This window comes from Aotus nancymaae, unplaced genomic scaffold, assembly GCF_030222135.1.
Source record: "Aotus nancymaae isolate 86718 unplaced genomic scaffold, 86718_ANA_hifiasm-v0.15.2.pri h1tg000131l, whole genome shotgun sequence".
Lineage (NCBI taxonomy): Eukaryota > Metazoa > Chordata > Mammalia > Primates > Aotidae > Aotus > Aotus nancymaae.
Genome location: NW_026988546.1, coordinates 6228234 through 6250163, shown reverse-complemented (window position 1 = coordinate 6250163; position 21930 = coordinate 6228234). Strand labels below are relative to the sequence as shown.

Sequence of the window (21930 nt, the reverse complement as noted above, 5' to 3'; positions counted from 1 at the left end):
TCCTCAAGGAAAAAAGCCCCTGTGTCAAAGATTCTCCCCCTCAACAAGTGGAAATAAATACTCGGCATTATATCAAGGAACCCTTGAACTTTCTTTACAAGTAATTATCTCTATTTTTCAACATTTGCTGAATTCCAGCCGCACAATAGATGCTTTCCAAGATACAGAGGGTCTCAAGCTTTTTGGGTTGCAATCTTGAGAAACCAACAAGCCTGGCAAATGTGAGAAATGAGGGGAATGCACTTAGTTGAAATGGGGTCTGAAAAAGGGCACTCTTGGTAATTATATGTCTGGTTACACATTCTTGACAACTATTTACAGCTCTGACTGACTGTGAAAAGACAATGCCCAGTTTGTTGGCTCAAACAAAGGCAAACAAGGCTCAACCCCAAGTATGATTCTGTGTGCCATTTTGTAACATCAAAACAAGAAAGGCAGGGATCTTGGTGTGTGGTGTGTACTTACGTTCGCTAAATGTGGAGAAAAACAAAACCTTAGATTTCCAGATTTGCCTATTCACTTCAGATGTGGTTAATACATTATGCGCACACATGATTTAGACTACCAAATACCTGCTTTTCTTACCTAGTATTAAAGCAGATCAGAAACAAGAAGCGTGAGACACTGTGAAAGAAGTGAGTTGTAGCCATAGTCTCTCATAGACTTGGCTGCTATTCGGGATTGGTTGCTTCTGCATTCAAAGTGACTGTGGTCAGGCCGGATGCCAGTGGCTCATGCCTGTAATCTCAGCACTCTGGGAGGCCAAGGTGGGCAGATCACTTGTGGTCAAGAGTTCGAGACCAGCCTGGGCAACATGTGGAAACCCTGCCTCCACTAAAAATACAAAAATTACCCAGGCGTGGTGGAGTGCGCCTGGAATCCCAGCTACTCAGGGGGCTGAGGCAGGAGAATCACTTGAACCTGGAAGGCAGAGACTGCAATGAGCTGAGATGACACCACTGCCCTCCAGCCTGGGTGACAGAATGAGACTCCATTTCAAAGCAAACAATAAAAAGAATAAAAAAAAAAAACAAAAAAAACCAACAAAGTGACTGTGGTCAGTGCCTAAGAAAGGAGAACAGCATGTTAAACTCTGACACTGATTCTGATGGGGGGGAGGTGGTGGTGAGTAATAAAGTGTGCTAATACAGGGGCCTTAATATATTTTAATCTGCATATAATAAAGCATGTTTAATTACCATTAAAATATATTTTGTCATGGTGTTTCTACATAGATAGCTTCATAAAGCACATGCAAAGACAATAATAGTATAGCAAATCTATTATTCTGACTTCTAACTCAAAACTGTGGTAGAACTCTGCATCTTTCTTGCATTTTATATATCAGGTCATATTACAGTGAGCTGCTCACTCATTCTAAACTTATTGGTGGTAAAACACTAGGTTAGCCTGTCACTGCTAATGTATTCTATAACTTAATCTGCATGGTGGGTTACATGGTGGTATACAAATGCAAAAATTTATCATGGTGTACACTTAGATTAGTGCATGTTACTGTGTTATACTTCAATTAAAACAAACAAACATCGGCCGCTCATGCCTGTAATCCAAGCACTTTGGAGGCCAAGGCGGGCGGATCACCTGAGGTCGGGAGTTCAAGACCAGCCTGACCAACATGGTGAAACCTCATCTTTATTAAACAAACAAACAAACAAACATCACTAAGTGTTTGATGGAAATCAATAAGATCAAAAGTGTTTGATGGGAATCAAAAGTCAGCATGGGCAACATAGTGAGATCTCATCTCTACAGAAAGAAAATTTTTTTTAATTAGCTAGGTGTGGTGGTGCACATTTGTAGTCCTAGCTACTCAGGAGGTTGAGGTGGGTGGATCATTTTGAGCCCAGGGGGTTAAGGCTGAAGGGTGACAGAGCAAGACCTTGTCTCAAATATATATATATATTTGTTTATGATATATAGATATATACACCATATATATAAATATGTATCATATACAAATACATATTACAAATATATACTATATATATATACATATGTATATATATATGGTTATATATATGTGTATATATGTATGGTAAGGTCAAAAGAACTGTGAATTAGGGGAGGGTAGATTAGAGTTGTCTCCTCCAAGATCACCAAACTAATTATGTGAAAATGGACACGTAACCTTCAATCAAAAACACACTAGGGAGCCTCTGTTCTGACACTTCTTCTTTACAGAGGAAAAGAAGCTTAAGAGTGGTAAAGCAAATTGTCTAGATGTTAGGGTAAAGCTTGTTTTCAACTCAGAACTTCTGACTCAAAACCAAATACATAGCCTGCTTCCAAATTCCTGTTTTGGCCTGTTTCTTGGCCAAAAAAATAAGGAGATTGAGTTCTTCTTGACAAAAATACTTAATAAGAACTAATCAAGCTTTGTAAAGACTGAACCTCTTATTTACAAGAAATACAAGGAACGGAGGAACAAGTTAAATGACAACATGAGGAAACATGGGATAGCCTACAAATGGCCTGGACTCACCAATGAGTCAATCTGAATTTACAGTAGCACTAACAATGTCAGATGTTTCAATCTTGAGATAATGAACTTCCAAATGCTATATTTTCATTTCTTGACTTGGTTGGAAGGGAAAAATAATTATTACTAGAATTAGCTGATTTTCTATTTGAAGTGTCATTTACAAATGTAAACTGATATCATTTAAAAATCTTTTTAGATTTCTTCTTTTATTAAGCCAACGTATTAACAGTTACCTTTTTGTTTTTCCACTCATAAAATAAATTTAGAAGAACCATTTGATATAAATGAAAACTCATGTTTCACAGGTAATATGTAAATGCTCATTCTGTATGACCCAAGTTCAAATGTTGTTTTGGAGCACAGTAATCTTAACATACCTACTAATGGCTGGGCTCAGTGGCTCATGCCTGTAATCCCAGCACTTTGGGAGGCCAAGGTGGGTGGATCACGAGGTCAAGAGATCGAGAACATCCTTGTCAACATGGTGAAACCCCATCTCTACCAAAAATACAAAAAAAATTAGTTGGTCATGGTGGTGCATGCCTGTAGTCCCAGCTACTTGGGAGGCTGAGGCAGGAGAATTGCTTGAAACTAGAAAATGGAAGTTGCAGTGAGGTGGGATCACGCCACTGCACTGCAGCCTGGCGATAGAGCGAGACTCCAAGACTCCGTCTCAAGAAAAAAAAAAAAAAAACCCTGCTAACATTCAAGTACATGCTGTTGCGTCCTCAGCAGACACGTGTCTTTTGGTTTGCATTTCACCAGTGAAATCATTAAACTTAGTAGTAAGTAAGGTCCCCATGGTGGTTGGTCTATGTCAACAAATATTTTGTGCAAGGTTATAAGTTCATTATAAGTTCATCATTAAAATTAATGAAAAGTAGAAATTTGGTATTTAATTTCTTATTGAACATGCAATTTTTAGCCTCATTCCTCCAAAATGCAATGCAGATACTCGCTGAATTTCTCAAAATAAATAGTTATAGATTTACACCGTACAGTAACGTACAAGTCCACTGTAGCAAAAGTGTTCAGACTACTTTCTAAACGCTCTATGGGGGACTGCTCACCTATTTCCTGTCCATATTTTAAGTGCATATTTCCTATAATTTCCCATATTTTCCCAATGACCATGACAATGACACCTCAGAGATCACTGTGGGTTTCAGTACAACTGGCTGGTACAAAAAGTGGCTGGCAAGGACAAGAACATTAAATATTTCTCCCATTATCTCCAAGACCAGAATAAATTAGCTGTCCCCAGATGTTCCTTCTCTGAGAACTTTGTTTTGTCAGCAAGTGTGCTTGCAAGCCTTCCTTGAAAGGGAGGTGTTAAGTACAGTGAGTCTGAAAAGGGTTACCTTCCAGATGCGATCTTATGTTGAGGCCTCTGTTCACAACACATGGGTCTCAAATACTTCGAACAGAAGCTAGAAATACAAGGTGGAGTGATATCAATATCAATATTAATAACAATGGCTTAGTAACAATATTAGTTAAAAAGTAAAAAATCTAGATTTTTATAACAAGCTAAACCAGATACGATGTCAGTACAACTAACGCAAACTGTCTTGGGCAAACCATGGCGTGCTTTTACCCTAGAACTGGGGAGCAAAGGTGAACAAAGCTTTGATGAATTGAAGAAGTTTCACAATGAATAGGATAGGCTTAAATATGGAAGTGAGTTGTTAAAAACTCAAAGTGACAGGAGAGGTGTGGAATCTGGGCGAGATGTTAAGGTACTTTCCTCCCAGTGTAAGGAGGATCCTGTAATTGAGGAGAATTATCAGAACTAATTAGCCTGTTTTGTGTGCACACTTCATTGAGTTGACACTTGCTCAGTAGGTTGATGACTTCAGTGTTGACTAATCCTCCCAGTCACAGGTGTATAGAGTGGGATTACCTTCTTCCTGGAAACTAGGCAAATTACTATGATGGCAGATCACGAAGAAGGCAGAGATGCATGTGAAAACTGACATCTTTGTGCCATTTCTGGACAAAAGTCTGAAGACACTGATGTGTAAGTGAAAGTCCTCCTTTGCACACCTTCACCATAGCCTGTACCCTCCCAAAGGTGCCATTTATAACTATACAACAGGCCACCCCCAACAATTATCCAGGGGGCTCTGCTGATTTTTTTTCAAAATAGCCTCGTCATCATTGATTACAAAGGACTAAGGAGGAAAAGAAAATGACTGTCAGCAGTTCTCATTATAGCTTTGACCAGAGCTGCTGAAGGATCCCATCTGTAGAAGGCAAGGCTATCTTTATGAATAGGCAAAGTGACAGTTGTCTGAAATTGATATTGAAGACCTCTCCCTCTGAAATATCTGAAATGCCATTATTGCTAATTTAACCCTTAGCATGAGTGTTATTTTCCTTCATTCACCATCCTTCAAAGTATACATATCACTGGTAGGGAAAGTATATTAAATTCCTAACATTTTAATGGAAATTAGTTTCTTAGATGATATTCTGTATAGGAGAAAGTAAACTACTTGACAGCTCTGCACACCTGAGTCAAGGAAAAGGTGGGTTCAGGGAGGAGGGCAAGTGAAAAGGTGAAACTTACATGGAGGGCGTACCAAGAACTCAGGAAAGGGAGTTAACTGGTTGGGCCAAGCACCATTTGTCTTTGAGACAAATGACGTGTTTTTAAGAATAAAGTAGAGACTGCTGAATCAAGTTGGCTAACTAAAGAACTGAAGACATGCTCTATCCCTTTCTCTCCATTAAGGAAAAAATTAAACAGAAAAACAGAACAGAAAATTCAAGAAAGAATCTTCCATGGTCCAGAAATTTGAGGAATTCGTAGAAGACAGAGGCCTGCAATGGTGGCAAAACAAGAACAAGAAAAATCCTGTTAGAAATTCAGGGCCATAAGAGTGGTTATAACTTTCTCTACACCGCATATATGATTACAAAGAACAGGCCTGGACTTTCAAGCAATTTTTAGGGCAATTAGTTAGACAGGTGTATTGGGAACGGTCTTTTCCCTTCCCCTGCTTTTCCAGTGCATATTCAGTGGTGACAGCAGCGTGTGTCCCCAAGTTAAAACCCTTTAAGCTGCTTTCAAAAGAGAAATAGTTACCACGTTGAGGTTAAAGAAAGGTACAGATGGACTCTGAAGTACCTCCGGACCTTCAAAGGGACACTGGAGGACAGAAGAAAGGATTGGAAAGAGTTGATTCAGTATTTGCTTCCAAAGTACAAGAATGCTTTTCCTGCCCAGGCGTGCTGGCTCATGCCTGTAACCCCAGCACTTTAAGAGGCTGAGGCAGGTGGATCACCTGAGATCAGGAGTTTGAGACCAGCCTGGCCAACATATAGTGAAACCCCGTCTCTACTAAAAAATACAAAAATTAGCTGGATGTGGTGGTGCACACCTGTAGTCCCAGCTACCTGAGAAGCTGAGAGGCAGGAGAATCGCTTGAACCTGGGAGGCGGAGATTGCCTTGAGCAGAGATAGTGCCACTCTACTCCAACCTGGGCAACAGAGTGAGACTCTATCTCTAAAAAAATAAAGAAAGAAAGAAAAAAGAAATGAATACTTCTCCTAAGAGGAGGACCCTCTTAGGGGTCCCACACAGGAGACCCACAGAATGAGTAATGGGCTCAGGCTCCAGGGAAGTAACAAACTGCAGGAGGGAGGGAGACTCAGAAGGCAAGCCACGCATACCAACCTAATCTCAAATCCTGATCCTTCCCTACAGTCAGAAGGAGACATACTATTCTTATTAAAACATTCAGTGAGGTTGGGCGTGATGGCTCACACCTGTAATCCTTTGGGTGGCCCAGGTGGGTGGATCACCTGAGGTCAGGAGTTCGAGACCAGCCTGGACAACATGGTGAAACGCCATCTCTACTAAAAATATAAAAATTAGCCAGTTGTGATGGCGGGTGCCTGTAGTCCAGCTACTTGAGAGGCTGAGGTGGGAGAATCACTTGAACCTGGGAGGTGGAGGTTGCAGTTAGCCGAGATCATGCCACTGCATTCCAGCCTGGGTGACAGAGCGAGACTCCATCTAAAAAAAAACATTAAATGACAAGTGAAGAAGACTCTCAAATATAAACACAAATAGCCAAGATTAGCCTAGTATTTGTGGAAAAGCTACACTGAGAAAAGAAAGGCATCAAAATCATCCAAAAGAAAAAAAAAAAACCTTAAAATTTAAAGTAAATAACCTTAAAAGGAAAGAAAAACAATACTTTAAAGTATAAGTGATATCCTTAGAGAAAAATTAAAAAGTTTTCATATCCTTAGTTCAAGATGGTAAAAGCACATTCATACATATCAATTATCCCATAATGTAGGGGAATTAAAATTCCTCCATTAAAGGACAAAGACTAATTGGTTTAAAGAAAAAAAGTCGGCCGGGTGCGGTGGCTCACGCCTGTAATCCCAGCACTTTGGGAGGCCGAGGCAGGCGGATCACGAGGTCAAGAGATCGAGACCATCCTGGTCAACATGGTGAAACCCTGTCTCTACTAAAAATACATGGGCATGGTGGTGCGTGCCTGTAATCCCACCTACTCAGGAAGCTGAGGCAGGAGAATTGCCTGAACCCAGGAGGCGGAGGTTGCGGTGAGCTGAGATTGCGCCATTGCACTCCAGTCTGGGTAACAAGAGCAAAACTCCGTCTCAAAAAAAAAAAGAAAAAAAGTCTTGAAACCATATACTAGCACCATAGTGTTTAATAGGATAGGCTCTAGATTTGAATCCTAGCTCCAATAGCTATTAAAAACCATTTATGGCCAGGCACAGTGACTCACAGCTGTAATCCCAGCACTTTGGGAGGTCAAGGTGGGCAGATCATGAGGTCAGGAAATCAAGACCATCCTGGCCAACATGGTGAAACCCCATTTCTACTAAAATACAAAAAATTAGCTGGGTGTGGTGGCATGTGCCTGTAGTCTCAGCTACTCGGGAGGCTGAGGCAAGGGAATCGCTTGAATCCAGGAGGCGGAGGTTGCAGTGAGCCGAGATTGTACCACTGCACTCCAGCCTGGCTACAGAGCAAGACTCCATCTCCAAAAAAAAAAAAAAAAAAAAAAACCCAAAAAACCCCAAAATCATTTATGCCTAATGTTCCATTATTGGAATGCTAAGCATGGGGGAGTTATTTATATCCTACTGCTCAATTTTTTTATTGCAAAAATTCAAAAAAATTGCAACCTCAGGCATAAAGGGATTAATGATTGATGAAATAAAAATTTACATAATTGGGCTGAATAGAAGGATGTATTCAGCTAAAAGTGTAAAATTGACCCCAGGAAGTCACCCTAAATATAGCACTAAAAAATAAACAGGGCCGGGTGCGGTGGCTCACGCCTATAATCCCAGCACTTTGGGAGGCCGAGGCGGGTGGATCACGAGGTCAAGAGATCGAGACCATCCTGGTCAACAAGGTGAAACCCCGTCTCTACTAAAAATACAAAAATTAGCTGGGCATGGTGGCGCATGCCTATAGTCCCAACTACTCGGGAGGCTGAGGCAGGAGAATTGCTTGAACCCAGGAGGCAGAGGTTGTGGTGAGCCGAGATCGCGCCATTGCACTCCAGCCTGGGTAACAAGAGCGAAACTCCATCTCAAAAAAAAAGATAAACAGTTATGAGATAGAAAGCAAATGACATGAAAGACAGGTAATTGAACATTTTTCCTATAAGCCTTCTAAATATAACAGAAAAAAGAGGGGAAGAATTATTCAAATAAATAATTGCAAAATTTTCAGAACTGATGAAAAGTATAAATTTTCAGATTTAAGAGTCCACTATGTGTTGAGCAAGAAAAAAAAGAAAAATAATCCAGAAGTGTCATCTTAAATTTTTAATCTCCAAGGATAAAGACAAATACTTAAAACTTCCAGAAGACAAAAAAAACCTCAACAACCAGGTTATTTAGAAAGAAAGGACAATTCTATCAGCATGGAAACAGTAGATCAGCGTAAGGTAGAGAAAAGGAAAAATTAACTTCAAAATTCTGAGTGGAAGTTACTTCAAACTTCAAATTTTATATCCAGCCAAAGTAACATTCAAGTGGGAGGTCAAAATAAAGATATCTTTATGAAACTGATTGGTTTTACTGTTCAGTTTGAACTTTTAGTGTTAGGTTTATAAACAGCAGTCTTGAACCCACTCAGTTAGGGTAACTGAGTAATTACCCTTAGTAATTAGTATGCATTGAAATTTTGCATATATTATTTGTATGTATAAAAATCTAGTTAATCTGGGAAATCAAACATAATAGGAGTATATTACTTTTCTTTATAGCTCTGTCCTGACATCTTTCAAAGTAATGTAAAAGCACAAAAAGTAAACTTTTAAACAACTTCCTGTGGTAGGTAGCATATATATTATTTTAACACTCTGAAATTTAGAAAGGTCTCTTCAACCAGCAGTAAGAAGAAAAGCTTCTTTCATTTTCTGTTTTCCAGGTCACTGGTTTTCAAATGTTCTTAATGCTTCTGTAAAAACAGAGACTAAAATCTTCTCTTCCTTATTCCCATTTTTCTATTTCTTTATAACTTTTGGTAAACCACATTGCCTGTGTCTGAGGCATGCTAGTGTGTTTTTATGAACAGATACTTTAAGTGGCAGAGTCAGTTAGACGTTTTGCAATATACAATGCTTTTCTTATGTGATGTTGTTAAACTCAGCTGCATATAAAGTTTTTTAATGTGAAAAAAAGGACATTTTTTGACATTAAAGATTTTTAAAGTTTACATCCCATAGGGCTTTTCCAAGATAATATTCCAGAATGTATTCCAGCAAAAAGAAAATAAATTATCATAGAAATTAGAAGATAAGAGATGCAAAAGAAAAGAATGAACGAGAAGGCCATAAAAACAAAAGTTTAAATTCTTGGTAGACAATGGAATATAATTTTCTTAATATTCTGGAGTTAAATTCCAACTATTTTCAACATGGGAGTGGTAAATTTGGGGTAAATCTGACTTGTCTTTTTCAAGATATAGACACTGATTTACTCTAACTGTTTTTAAAAATATCTAAGTTTAAACCTGTTGAGTAATAATTATATTGTTAATAATTTGAAGGTAATTGCTAGAAAATTAGAAATAGAATAAATAATGATATGGTTTAGATTTGTGACTCCGCCCAAATTTCATGTCCAATTGTAATCCCCAACATTGGAGGAAGGGTCTGGAGGCAGGCGACTGGATCATTGGGGCTGATTTCTCTCTTGCTGTTCTCATGATAGTGAGTGAGTTCTCATGAGGTCTGGTTGTTTAAAAGTGTGTAGCACCTCCCTGTGCTCTGTTTTCCTCTTTCTCCGGCCATGTAAGATGTGCCTGCTTCCCCTTCACCTTCTGCCATGATTGTAAGTTTCCTGAGGCCTCCCTAGCCATGCTTCCTGTATAACCTGCAGAGCTCTGAGTCAATGAAACCTCTTTTCTTCATAAATTACCCAGTCTCAGTTAGCTCTTTATAGCAATGCATTGCTATAAATACCTGCCAAATTAAAGAAGGAAAGAAAGAAAATGGAATAAAGGAAATGTTATCAATTCAACAAGGATAGAAAAAGAAAAATATAACAAAAAAGGATGGTAACTGGGAGTTATAAAATGACATGATATATTAATTAAGTTTCTCATAGCAACAAAAAATCAAAAATATCAATAAGCAGCTATGATGGTAAAAATTTATTTCCAGCTCACATCACTCAATAGTCATGAGTTGACTATGTTTCTGCCTCAAGATGTAGGTCTGTTCCATGTATTTTCTCAATCTAGGACTTGTAATGATAAAGCACCCTTATCTGAGACATACTTATTTTCATGGCAGAGGTGCAAGGAGAGAGAGGCTATCCACACTCTGCTGGCTAAAGCAAAGCACATGTCCTAGCCCATCATCAGTGAGGCACTGAAGTATAACCCTGTCTTAGGTGGAAAAGAGAGTGAATATTTGCTAGTAATAATACAATTTACCTCAGAGACTAAGAATACATTCATCCCTATTATTTATCCCAATAAATGTGATGGGTTGAAATTCCCCTATTAAAGGACAAAGACTCTAATGGATTAAAGAAAAGTCTATATGCCATTACTAGTAGTACAGTGATTAGTATAACACTACAGGCTCTGGATTTCCATCTTGGGTCCTCCATCTATTAGGTATATGTAAAGTGAGCATATGAGTAGTATCTACTACCTACTGAATAGAGTTGCTGTGATTAATAAATAAGTGTATAGTACCTGTACTCTACTATATGGAAAGTGCCATACAAGTTTTGCATGAAAAGTGCCTGGCAAATAGTGCTTAATGTTAGCTATTATTGTTACCATAGATACGTAAAACAAAATGACAGGTTTAAGGTGCGAAAATGCAGAATAAATATAGAACAAGAAAATACTAATTAAAACAAACAAAGAGGTCAGGTGTGGTGTCTCCACCTGCAATCCCAGCATTTTGGGAGGCCAAGGAGGGAGGATTGCTTAAGGCCAGGAGTTTGAGAACAGCTCTGGCAACATAGCAAGATCTCTTCCAAAGAAAACAGCCTGGGCTGGGCACAGTGGCTCACACCTGTAATCCCAGCACTTTGGGAGGCTGAGGCAGGTGGATCATGAGATCAGGAGTTCAAGACCAGCCTGGCCAACATGGTGAAACCCCGTCTCTAAAAAAAATGAAAGAGAGAGAAAATAGCTGGGCAATATAGTGAGATCCTCCCTACAAAAAATTTAAAAATAAACTGGGCATGGTGGTGCACGCCTGTAGTCCTAGCTAATTAGGACATTGAGACAGAAGGGTCACCTGAGCTCAGGAGTTTGAGGCTGCAACAAGCTATGATTGCACCACTGCACTCCAGCCTAGGTGACAGTGGGAGACCCTAGCTCAAAAAATAAATAAAGGAAAATAAAAGCACGGAATTAAACATTATGAATTAGAGATGATCCCACTCCTACTTAAGAAGTTTGAACATGGCCCATCAAAACAAGGGAGCGAACCAAGAAAATGAGAGACATGGGGTTAAATCCAAGATCCAACACAGGAGCATGATCAAGAGAATGCCCAGGAGGAGGGTCAAGAGAATCGAGGAGAACCGCAAAGCAGGAGGCCTGGAGCTCAGCCAATGACAGGGGAGGGCAGAGAGGAGCCTGCACACTGTGGACTGAGACCCAGACTTCTGCTGGAAAGCTGGGGAGGGATTAGGGCAAGGCACCTAAAAAAACAAGCAAAGAGAGAAATCCATTAACTCCTGAGAAAATAGAAAGCTATCTGAAAATGATATATAATCCTAGTATACGAAATAACTTGGCTGTGAATCACATCTCCATAGATGTAATAATGAATATTGATCTAACCAAAAATTACAACTATTTTGGGAGGATGTGAAGAATGGAAATGGGAATGCAGTGGGGTTACGTAAGAGAACAAAGTGATAAAGTCCGACAACAGGAAATGGAGAAAATATAAAACTGAAAATTCTAGAGATTTCAGTAGAGGGAAGATTATTTATTTATTTTTTATTTTGAGATGGAATCTTGCTCTGTTGCCCAGGCTGGAGTTCAGTGGCGTAATCTTGGTTTACTGCAACTTCCGACTCCCAGTTCCAGTGATTCTCCTACCTCAGCCTTCCAAGGAGCTGGGATTCTAGGAATGCATCGCCATGCTCAGCTAATTTTTGTTGTTTTTTATAGTAAAGAAGGGGTTTTACCATGTTGCCCAAGTTGGTCCTGAACTCTTGACCTGAGGTGATCCACCTACCTGCCTTGGCCTCCCAAAGTGCTGGGATTACAGGTGTGAGTCACAGTGCCCCTCTGGAAGATTATTATTTAGAAATATGGAGCAATTATCTGAAACAATGTACTGATTGGTTCTAGGCTGAGAAAATAGAGTGGGGGTTGGGGTGAGGAAGATACTTGTTTTAACTCTTTTTTTTTTTTTTGAGACAGGGTCTCACTCTGTGGCCCAGTGCAGTTGCAAGATCATAACTCACTGCAGACGTGACGTCCTGGGCTCAAGCTATCCTCCCATCTCAGCCTCTTGAGTAGCTGCAACTACAGGTGTGCACCACCATGCCCAGCTAATTTTTTAAAGATATTTTTTGTAAGACAGGGTCTCTCTATGTTGCCCAGCCTGCTCTCAAACTCCTGGGATCAAGCAATCCTCCCACTTCAGCCTCCCGGAGTGCTGGGATTACAGACATGAGTCACTGTGCCTAGCCATTGTAAGTCTTATAATATGTTTGATTTTTAAAACCATGTGTCCGGCTGGGTGCGGTGGCTTACGCCTGTAATCCCAGCACTTTGGGAGGCTGAGGCGGGAGAATCACAAGGTCAGGAGTTCGAGACCAGCCTGACCAACATGGTGAAACCTCATCTCTACCAAAATTAGCTGGGCATGGTGGTGGACGCTTGTAATCCCAGCTACTTAGGAGGTTGAGGCTAGAGAATTGCTTGAACCTGGGAGGCAGAGGTTGCAGTGAGCCAAGATCATGCCACTGCACTCTGGCCTGGGTGACAGAGTAAGACTCTGTCTCAAAACAGCAGCAACAACAACAACAACAAAAACCATGTGCCCGTGTAAATTAAAATTTATACAAATTAAAAAATAATTTAAAGACAGAGGCCAGGCACAGTCGTTCATGCCTGTAATTGCAGCACTTTGGGAGGCTGAGACAGGAGGATCATTTGAGGTCAGGAGTTTGAGACTAGCCTGGCCAACAAAATGAAACCCCCTCTCTACTAAAATTAGCGGGGCAGTTGTGGTGCATGCCTGTATTAGCAGCTACTTAGGAGGCTGATGCAGGAGAATCGCTTGAACCCGGGAGGCAGAAGTTGCACTGAGATAAAATGGCACCACTGCACTTCAACCTGGCAACAGAGCAAGACTCTGGGAAGGAAAGGAGGGGAAGGGGGAAGGGGAAAGAGAGGAAGGGAAGGGAGGGAGGAAGGGTGGAAGGGAAGCGGGGAGGGAGGGAAAGGGCAAGAGGGGAAGGGAAGGGAGTGGGGTAAGGGAAGGGGGTAAGGGAAGGGAGGAGGGAAAGTGGGGAGGGAGGGAGGGAAGGAAAGGAAAGAAGGAAGGAAGGTTTTGGCTGGGTGCAGTGCCTTATGCCTGTAATCCCAGCACTTTGGGAGGGCAAAGCGGGCAGATCACGAGGTCAGAAGATGGAGACCATCTTGGTCAACATGGTGAAACCCCAACTCTACTAAAAATACAAAAAAATTAGCTGGGTGTGGTGGCATGCCCTTTAATTCCAGCTACTAGGGAGGCTGACACAGGACAATCGCTTGAACCCGGAAGGTGGAGATTGCAGTGAGCCGAGATTGCGCCATTGCAGTTCAGCCTAGTAACAGAGCAAGACTCTGCATCAAAAAGAAAGACAGTAAGTTTTTGCAAAATAATATCAGACAAAATAGAATTTAAACCAAAAGCATTAGATAGGAGTAAAGAGATTTTATATAGATAAACGAACTATATGCCTAGAAAATATATTTTCACGAGCCTTTCCCCTTGTAATAACACAGCTTTAATATGCATGCAAATATGCAAGAAAAAATTGATAATCAAAATCTTAGTGGAACACTTTAACATATCTTTCTCAAAAACTGACAAAACAGACAAAAATTTAATTCTACATGCATGTGGAAGATTTGAATGATATAAATAACTACTGGATTTTATATATAATGGATATATGTACACATATATGCACATATATTTACACATACAAATATACGTATATATTCATATGCAGTCTTTTCAGTTGACCTCAGAATACTCATAAAAGCCTCTATGAAATTAGGCCACATAGAAAATCTCAATATAGACTGAGTGCAGTGTCTCACATCTGTAATCCCAGCACTTTGGGAGGCTGAGGCAGGAGAATCGCTTTAGCCCAGGAGTTCGAGACCAGCACTTTGGGAGGCCAAGGTGGGTGAATCACCTGAGGTCAGGAGTTCGAGACCAGCCTGGCCAACATGGCTAAACCCCAACTCTACTAAAAATACAAAAATTATCCGGGCGTGGTGGCACATGCCTATAATTCCAGCTACTTGGGAGAGGGAGACAGGAAAATTGCTTGAACTCACGAGACAGGTTGCGGTGAGCCAAGAGCGGGCCACTGCACTCCAGCCTGGGCAACAGAGCGAGACTCTGTCTCAAAAAAAAGAGATAGAAAAATAGAATAAGTCAATTATTACAGAAGAAATTAAAGTTAGTGAAAAATCCATCCTGAAAAAGCTATTTGTCTCAGACAGTTACAGGAAAGTTCTCTCAGACCTTAGGACATAGAAAAGTTCCAAAGGTTAGAAAAAGATGGGAAGTTTCCCAAATCATTCTACAAGACTAACACAGTCTTACTGACTAGAGAAACTTTAAAATAAATAGCCTAAAAAAAGAAAACTTAAAAATATAGGAACGTCGCTTAAAAATATAGACACAAAAATCCTAAGTGGGAATTAAAATTAAACAGTGTCAAATAGAATTTATCTATGTATGTAAAGACTAATTCTGATTGGCTAAATAGGGTTTATTCCAGGAATATAAATCTATTTCAATATTAGGAGATCTCTTATTAGAATTCAACACTTTCAATTTAAAGAAGAAAAAATATATAATAATTCCAAATGTGAAATAATATTTTGGTTAAATTTCAACATCACTTTCTGAGCAAACTAGAAAAATGGAGACTTTTTTTCAGCAAACATTATACTCAATTGTGAGATGATAGAAGTGCTCTCATTAAAAGTCAAGAACGTAGAGGGGTACTTGCTATTCCCACTCCTACTCAGCCTCATGATGGATATTCCAAAAAAGGTAAGCCAAGAAAAGAAGGGAGAGATAAAAATACCAGGAAGAAGAAAGGAGAAACTCTCATAGTTTGCATATGGTATCATACTCTGTTTAGAAAATTCCAGAGAATTGACAGAAGAAAAAACAAAACACTAAAATAGAGCGTTCAGTAAGACAACCACACACAAAAAAATCTCATTTTTCTGTATACTCTCATTAAGTGATTTAAAAATCCATGGCAGGGAACCAAAACCCTTTCACGTTAGTAACAACAAATGCCTTAAAACTGACTTACAATGAAATGAAGACAAGGATAAAACTTTAAGAAGCACAAAAATGGCCAGGTGCGGCAGCTCACATCTGTAATCCCAGCACTTTGAGAGGCCAAGGCTGGCAGATATGAGATCAGGACTTTGAGACCATCCTGGCCAACATGGTGAAACCTCGTCTCTACTGAAAATACAAAAATTAGCTGGGCATGGTGGCACGAACCTGTAGTCCCAGCTACTCAGGAGGCTGAGGCAGGGGAATTGCTTGAACCCAGGAGGCGGAGGTTGCAGTGAGCTGAGATCATGCCACTCCAGCCTGGGCTTCAGAGTGAGACTCCATCTTAAAAAAAAAAAAAAAGCACAAAAATAAGCACCTCAATAAACAGAACAGCAAATGGTGTTCCTAAATCCAGAGACTCAGTGTTTTTCTGATGTCAATTATCTCATTAGTTTATAAATTCCAAAAACTTTCAATAGGCTATTTAGAGGAAAGTTGGCAAACGGATGCCAAAGTGCTTCAGGAAGAGGAAACGAACAAGAACAGACAAAACATTGAAAAATAAGAATAATGGGAGAAGAACTGCCCTGCCAGAGAGCAAAATAAACAGCAAGGCTTTAGAAATTAAAGCAGGGTTTTAACCTTTCAGGGAAAGAGAAAAAGACAAACATCCGTTTATATGTGGGAATTTATTTTATCACCAAAGTGGCATCTCAAGTTAGTGGGGGGAAATGACAGGACATTTGCTATTCATTGAAGAAAATCAACCTAGATCACTTCCTCATATTATACAGACAAATACCAGACAAATTAAAGAAAATGTCTTGGTGCAGTAGCTCATGCCTCTTTGGGAGGCCAAGTTGGTGAATCGCTTGAGCCAAGGAGTTCGAGACCAGCCTGGGCAGCAACAAAATGAGACCCTATCTCTACCAAAAATCAAAAAAAAAAAAAAAGAAAGAAAGTCAGTCATGGTGGTGGGAACCTGTGATCTCAGTTACTCAGAGGGCTGAGGTAGGAGGATCATTTGAGCCCAGGAAGTCAAGGTTGCAGCGAACCATAATCATGTCGGCGTACTTCAACCTTGGTGACAGTGAAAAAAAAAAGTGTTCGAACGAAAATTTCCAAACTTGCAAGTAGATGGTGAAGATGTTTCTATCACCTTACCACAGACAGACTTTCTAAGCAACACAGCAGACCAGAAGTGCTCTCTGGTAATTTGTTCCAGCATCAATAGGAGACTACCACATTCCCTTTGCAGGCTCTCCTGGTCCCAATCCTAATAATCCAGGCATTCAGGCTGAGACTGATAAAGGCTAAGTCCTGGGATGGTGCCAGGGCCAAACACTCCAGTATGCTCACATCAGTCCCCTCTAAGCCCTGTTTCCTCAGCCTGGGAGGTCCCCAAGAGACTTATACTGTTTACAGCCTCCTGGGGGGAAGGTGAAACCGTATCTTCAGAGGCTTTTAAACCATGTCTGAGCTAACACTGATTCCTGGGACCCAAAAACATCACCAGGACTCCCTATTTAGAAAGAGAACATATAAGGCTGCAGTGAGCCAAGATCACTCCACTGCATTCCAGCCTGGGTGACAGAGAGAGACTCTATCTCAAAAAAAAAAAAAAAAAAAAAAAAGGAAAAAAGGAAGGAGGACATAAAAGCACTTCTGACTTTTTTTCTGTAACATATTTGGCTTCCACTTGAGATTTCATTCGACTTTTATTCAAACAGCTTCAGTGCTTATAAAAACTAGCGGTACAGAGCATGTCATTATAACCAGCACTGTCCAATAGAACTTTCCAAGATGATGGAATTATTCTGTCTTTACTATCCAGTTTGGTAACCACTAGCCACATGTGGCTATTAAACACTGAAAATGTGGCTAGTATAACAGAGGAACTGAATGTTTTACTGTAATTAAATTAATTAGTTAATTTATTTTGAGATGGAGTCTTGCTTTATTGCTCAGGCTGGAACGCAGTGGCAAGATCATGGCTCATAGCTGCCTCAATCTCCCAGGCTCAAGCAATCCTCCCACTTCAGCCTTTGGAGTAGCTGGGACCACGGGTACACACCACCATGCCCTGTTAATTGTTTTATTTGTAGAGACTAGGTCTCACTATGTTGTCCAGGCTGGTCTCAAATTCCTGGGCTTAAGCAATCCTCCCACTTCAGCCTTCCAAAGTGCTAGGATTACAGCTGTGAGCCATTACGGCTGGTTTAAATTTAATTATAAATAGTCACATGTGACTGGTGGTGAATGTATTGGGCTGTCCACATTTTAGCCTTTATCAGTCTCAGCCTGAGAGCCTGGTAATAGGCACATCAGAGTACAGGCCAGGATTATTAGGACTGGGACCAGGAGAGCCTGCAAAGGGTAATCCTATTGATGCTGGAACAAATTACTACACACTTCGTGGCTTACAACAACACAAATTTCTTTTTCTTTTTTTTTTTTTTTACTTACATTATTTCACTCAATCTTCATTTTTTTTTTTATTGCATTTTAGGTTTTGGGGTCACAAATTTCTTATATTATGGTTCTGGGGGTCAGAAATCTCAATTATATGAGTTAGGCTAAAGTTAGGTGGTGGCACAGCTGGCTCCTTTGGCGGGCAGGGGAGAATCCATTCCTTGCAGTTTCCAGAGGCTGCCTGCATTCTTCTGCTCATAACCACCGCCTCCATCTTCAAAGCTAGCACTTAGCGTCTTCAAAATCTCCCTTTGTCTCTGACCTCTGCTTCTGTCCTCATATCACCTTCTCCAAGTCTGACCTTTCTTCCTCGCTCTGATAAGGACCCTTATTATTACGTTTGGGCCTACTGGGCTAATCCAGTATAATCTCCCCAACCTAAGATCCTTAACTTAATCATAAAGTCTCTTTTGCCATGTAATGCAACAAATTCACAGGTTCTGGGGATTAGGCTGTAGACATTGTAGGGTAAGGGGACATTATTATTCTGCTTACCACCAAGGGTATTCAACTGTTCCCATCACATAAAATCTGGGCTAATGACCTCACCCCTGGAAGCTGACCTGGAGGTGGGCTCAAGCAAGTGGCATCTCTGTGGGCACAATTCCCACCTTCATGCTAAATCATGTTGGATTCAGCTCAGGGTAGACGGAGCAGGGCCCAGACTCCTTAAGAAGGCTGTTAGGCCCAGCAAAGAGAGGCTATGGGGGCCAAAAGCACTGAGCTTGGGCACAGAGCTCCAGTTCCTGGGGTGATAGCCTGGCTGCAGCCCTGAGGCATGGGAGACTCACACTGAGGGGGTTGGGTGACGAAATGAGGGTGTCTGTCGGTGGAAGCCTGTGCATTATCTTCTGCACATCCAGAGAGGTATTGACTGTTTTTTGAGCTGCAAAGTTATATAAACAGTGCAATGTTTAAAGAAGATTAAGCTGGCGGTTGTGTGCAAGTGAGGCCCGGGGGAGCGGGGTGGGAAACTGGTGAATAAATACGGGCAGGGAATGATTAGTATCAGAGGAGCAGTGGGAATAGGGAGAGAAGAAAATATGTGTAAGAAACATCCTGTCAAACAGAAAACACACTAAAAATACTACTGCTGAGCGGAATCAGAAATGGCAGCAACATCTTAAATCATTTTGGAAAAAAGCATTTCCGTTTTTATTGGTTTATATACTCAAAGAATTCGTGTAATTGTAGAGTCTGTTAAATGGTTTTATTAATGCCTGCAGCTGTCACTTCACAATATATATTTAACAGGAATACACCGAAACCTTACAGTACTCACCAAGTACTTCTTAAAATCATAGTTAGTTTTTCAGGTATTTGAAAGAGCATACTGCTACAGGTATCTGAATTAGCACAGGTAAGATATGAGGCTGAGGGTTGCTCCTCCAGGAGAACAAAAGATAGATATATTTCCACCATAGAAAGTTTTGACATTTACAGCCGGGTGCGATGGCTCACACCTGTAATCCCAGCACTTTGGGAGGCCAAGGTGGGCAGATCACCTGAGGTCAGGAGTTCAACACCAGCCTGGCCAACATGGTGAAACCCCATCTCTACCAAAAATGCTAAAATTAGCCGGGCGTGGTGGGGGGCACCTGTGATCCCAGGTACTCAGGAGGCTGAGGCAGGAGAATCACTTGAACCTGGGAGGTGGAGGTTGCAATGGGCGGAGATCATGCAACTGCACTCCAGCCTGGGTGACAGAGTGAAACTTGGTCTCACAAAAAAAAAAAAAAAGGAAAAAAAGAAAGAAAAGAAAAGAAAGTTTTGACATTTACTACCTTTCACCTTTAGAAAAAAATGAGCCCTGCTTTTTCTTACCAGATGGCCCCTCTCTCTGCGGCTTGTGTGCCATCTGGAATTTGTTCTGATAAATCCAAACATTAGGGCTATGTTATCTTCCCAGCTAAATATAACATTTAGTTAATTAGCCTGGCAACCTATGCATTTCTTTCATATGCTAAAAAAGATAGCACTGCATCTGTAGTGTGTGTTCTGGCTACTGGAGATAAACCACCAACAAGAAATCAATCTTTCTGGTTAGTGACCTCTAGAACAACTTGGGAGGAGGAGCCAGACTGGAGTCCTTGAGGAGGCTTAGACTACACTGGGGACTTGTGGTTGGCTGCATCCAGCATGGTGGGGGTTTGGATATGCATCAGATTCCGCATTACCCAATGTGCTCATATCTCCAGACACCGAAAAATGTCCACAAGCTGCTGGGCAGTGGCTCACACCTGTAACCCCAGCGCTTTGGAAGGCCGAGGTGGGAGATCACTTCAGGCCAGGAGTTTGAGAACAGCTTGGCCAATATCTCAAAACCCTGTATCTACCAAAAACACAAAGATTAGCTGGGCCTGGTGGTGTGCACCTATAGCCCCACCTACTCAGGAGGCTGAGGCACAAGAATCGCTTGAACCCAGTAGGCAGAGTTGCAGTGAGCCAAGATCACATCATTGCACTCCAGCCTGGGTGACAGAGCAAGGCTCTGTCTCAAAAAAAAAAAAAAAAAAGATGCCCTCAAGCTTATTTTTTTCTTTTTTTTAGAAACTCTTAATTTTTAGAGTTACAGACACATTAACAAGTGAAATCATTTTACAGGCTTGTAACAAAAGCAGCAGTTCCCCTACCAGCTTTCTTTTTTTTATTATTTCTTTAATCAGCAACTGCATTTGCACCTACCAGCTTTCTACTCCCAATTCCCACTACAAGCGATTCCAGTTCCAATTAGTTTAGCTGTTTATTTTGATTTTTGCCTCCATATTTTTAAATAACTTGCTTATGCTGCTCTTTCTTTATTTTTCTACTTTAATACTATCCTTTGTCTTCCTTCTGCAGAAGAAAATAATTGGCTCTCATACATTACAACTTCCCTCCCATTGTAAACATATTCTACTTTGGTCAACAGTTACCAGTATTTATATTACTATGATTGTGGAAATATTATTCAAAGCTTAGCTATGTGACATACTACATAATTAACTACATTTTCTTTCTGATTCAACACTCTTTTCTTAAGAGAATGACAATCTTAATTTTTCTTTTTAGGTTTTTATGTGCCAATTGCTAATTTATCTTCATTCTTATAAATCTCCTAAAATGTAAATTGCCTCTCCATACATTCAAACATAGTAGGTAATTTATCAATTTTTTTTCCCTTGGGGGCACCCCTCCTGTAACTCTCTGTCCTTTTGTTTCAACCTGATTCTGTTATGGAAACACCAGGGGTTCCACCTAGGTCCTGTTGCTCACTGAACAGAACGCCAAACATTGAGAGAGATTGTTGCCAAGGAAGAAGGCTTTAACAGGGTGCTACAGCCTAGGAGATCAGAGATCAGTCTCAAATCCGCCTCCCTGATGGACTAAACTTAGGGGTTTATATAGCAGGGAAGAAATGTAACAATGTGGAGGAAAACAGGAAATAGGGAGAGATAAGGAAGCAATCATGATGAATGAAGGGTCTGCCATCTCACTGCCCAGTGCAATGATTTGGTGAGTTGCAGTTCTTTGATACTATTTTTTGAGAGGCCTGAGGGTCTTTTCCCAGGAAAGGAACTCAGATAAAACAAATTTAAGCTTTGCCCAGTGGCAGTATTGTAGCCAATGAGGTTTATCCGAGGCGTGACTATTGCTAATTGAAAACTTTTCCCAATACCCCGCTGTGATGACTTGAAATATAGTTGACATTGGCAATTTTTGGCAGTCTCTACAGGGACTGAATAAAAAAAAATTTTTTAAAACAAACAAAAAAACAAATGTAAATTTCAAGCTTTAGCACCAGAAGAGTCAATTTCTATGTTTATCCAAAATAAAACAAAACAAAAATCTGTCTATGGGATTATTGGGTCAGTTTCAATTCAATAGCACCCCAGGCCTGCAGATCACTGTCACTGCAGGCCCTAGCCATCAGCATGGGCAATGCCTTCCCATGC

At 40.6% G+C, this 21930-nt stretch overlaps 1 non-coding gene across 1 annotated transcript; it reads left to right on the top strand.

Annotated features, from left to right (window-relative positions):
• The first annotated feature begins 21572 nt into the window (after positions 1-21572).
• Positions 21573-21713, top strand: LOC135272809 (U4 spliceosomal RNA). The gene has a single exon (XR_010340769.1). It is a non-coding gene; the product is annotated as a U4 spliceosomal RNA (small nuclear RNA).
• The last annotated feature ends 217 nt before the right edge of the window (positions 21714-21930 follow it).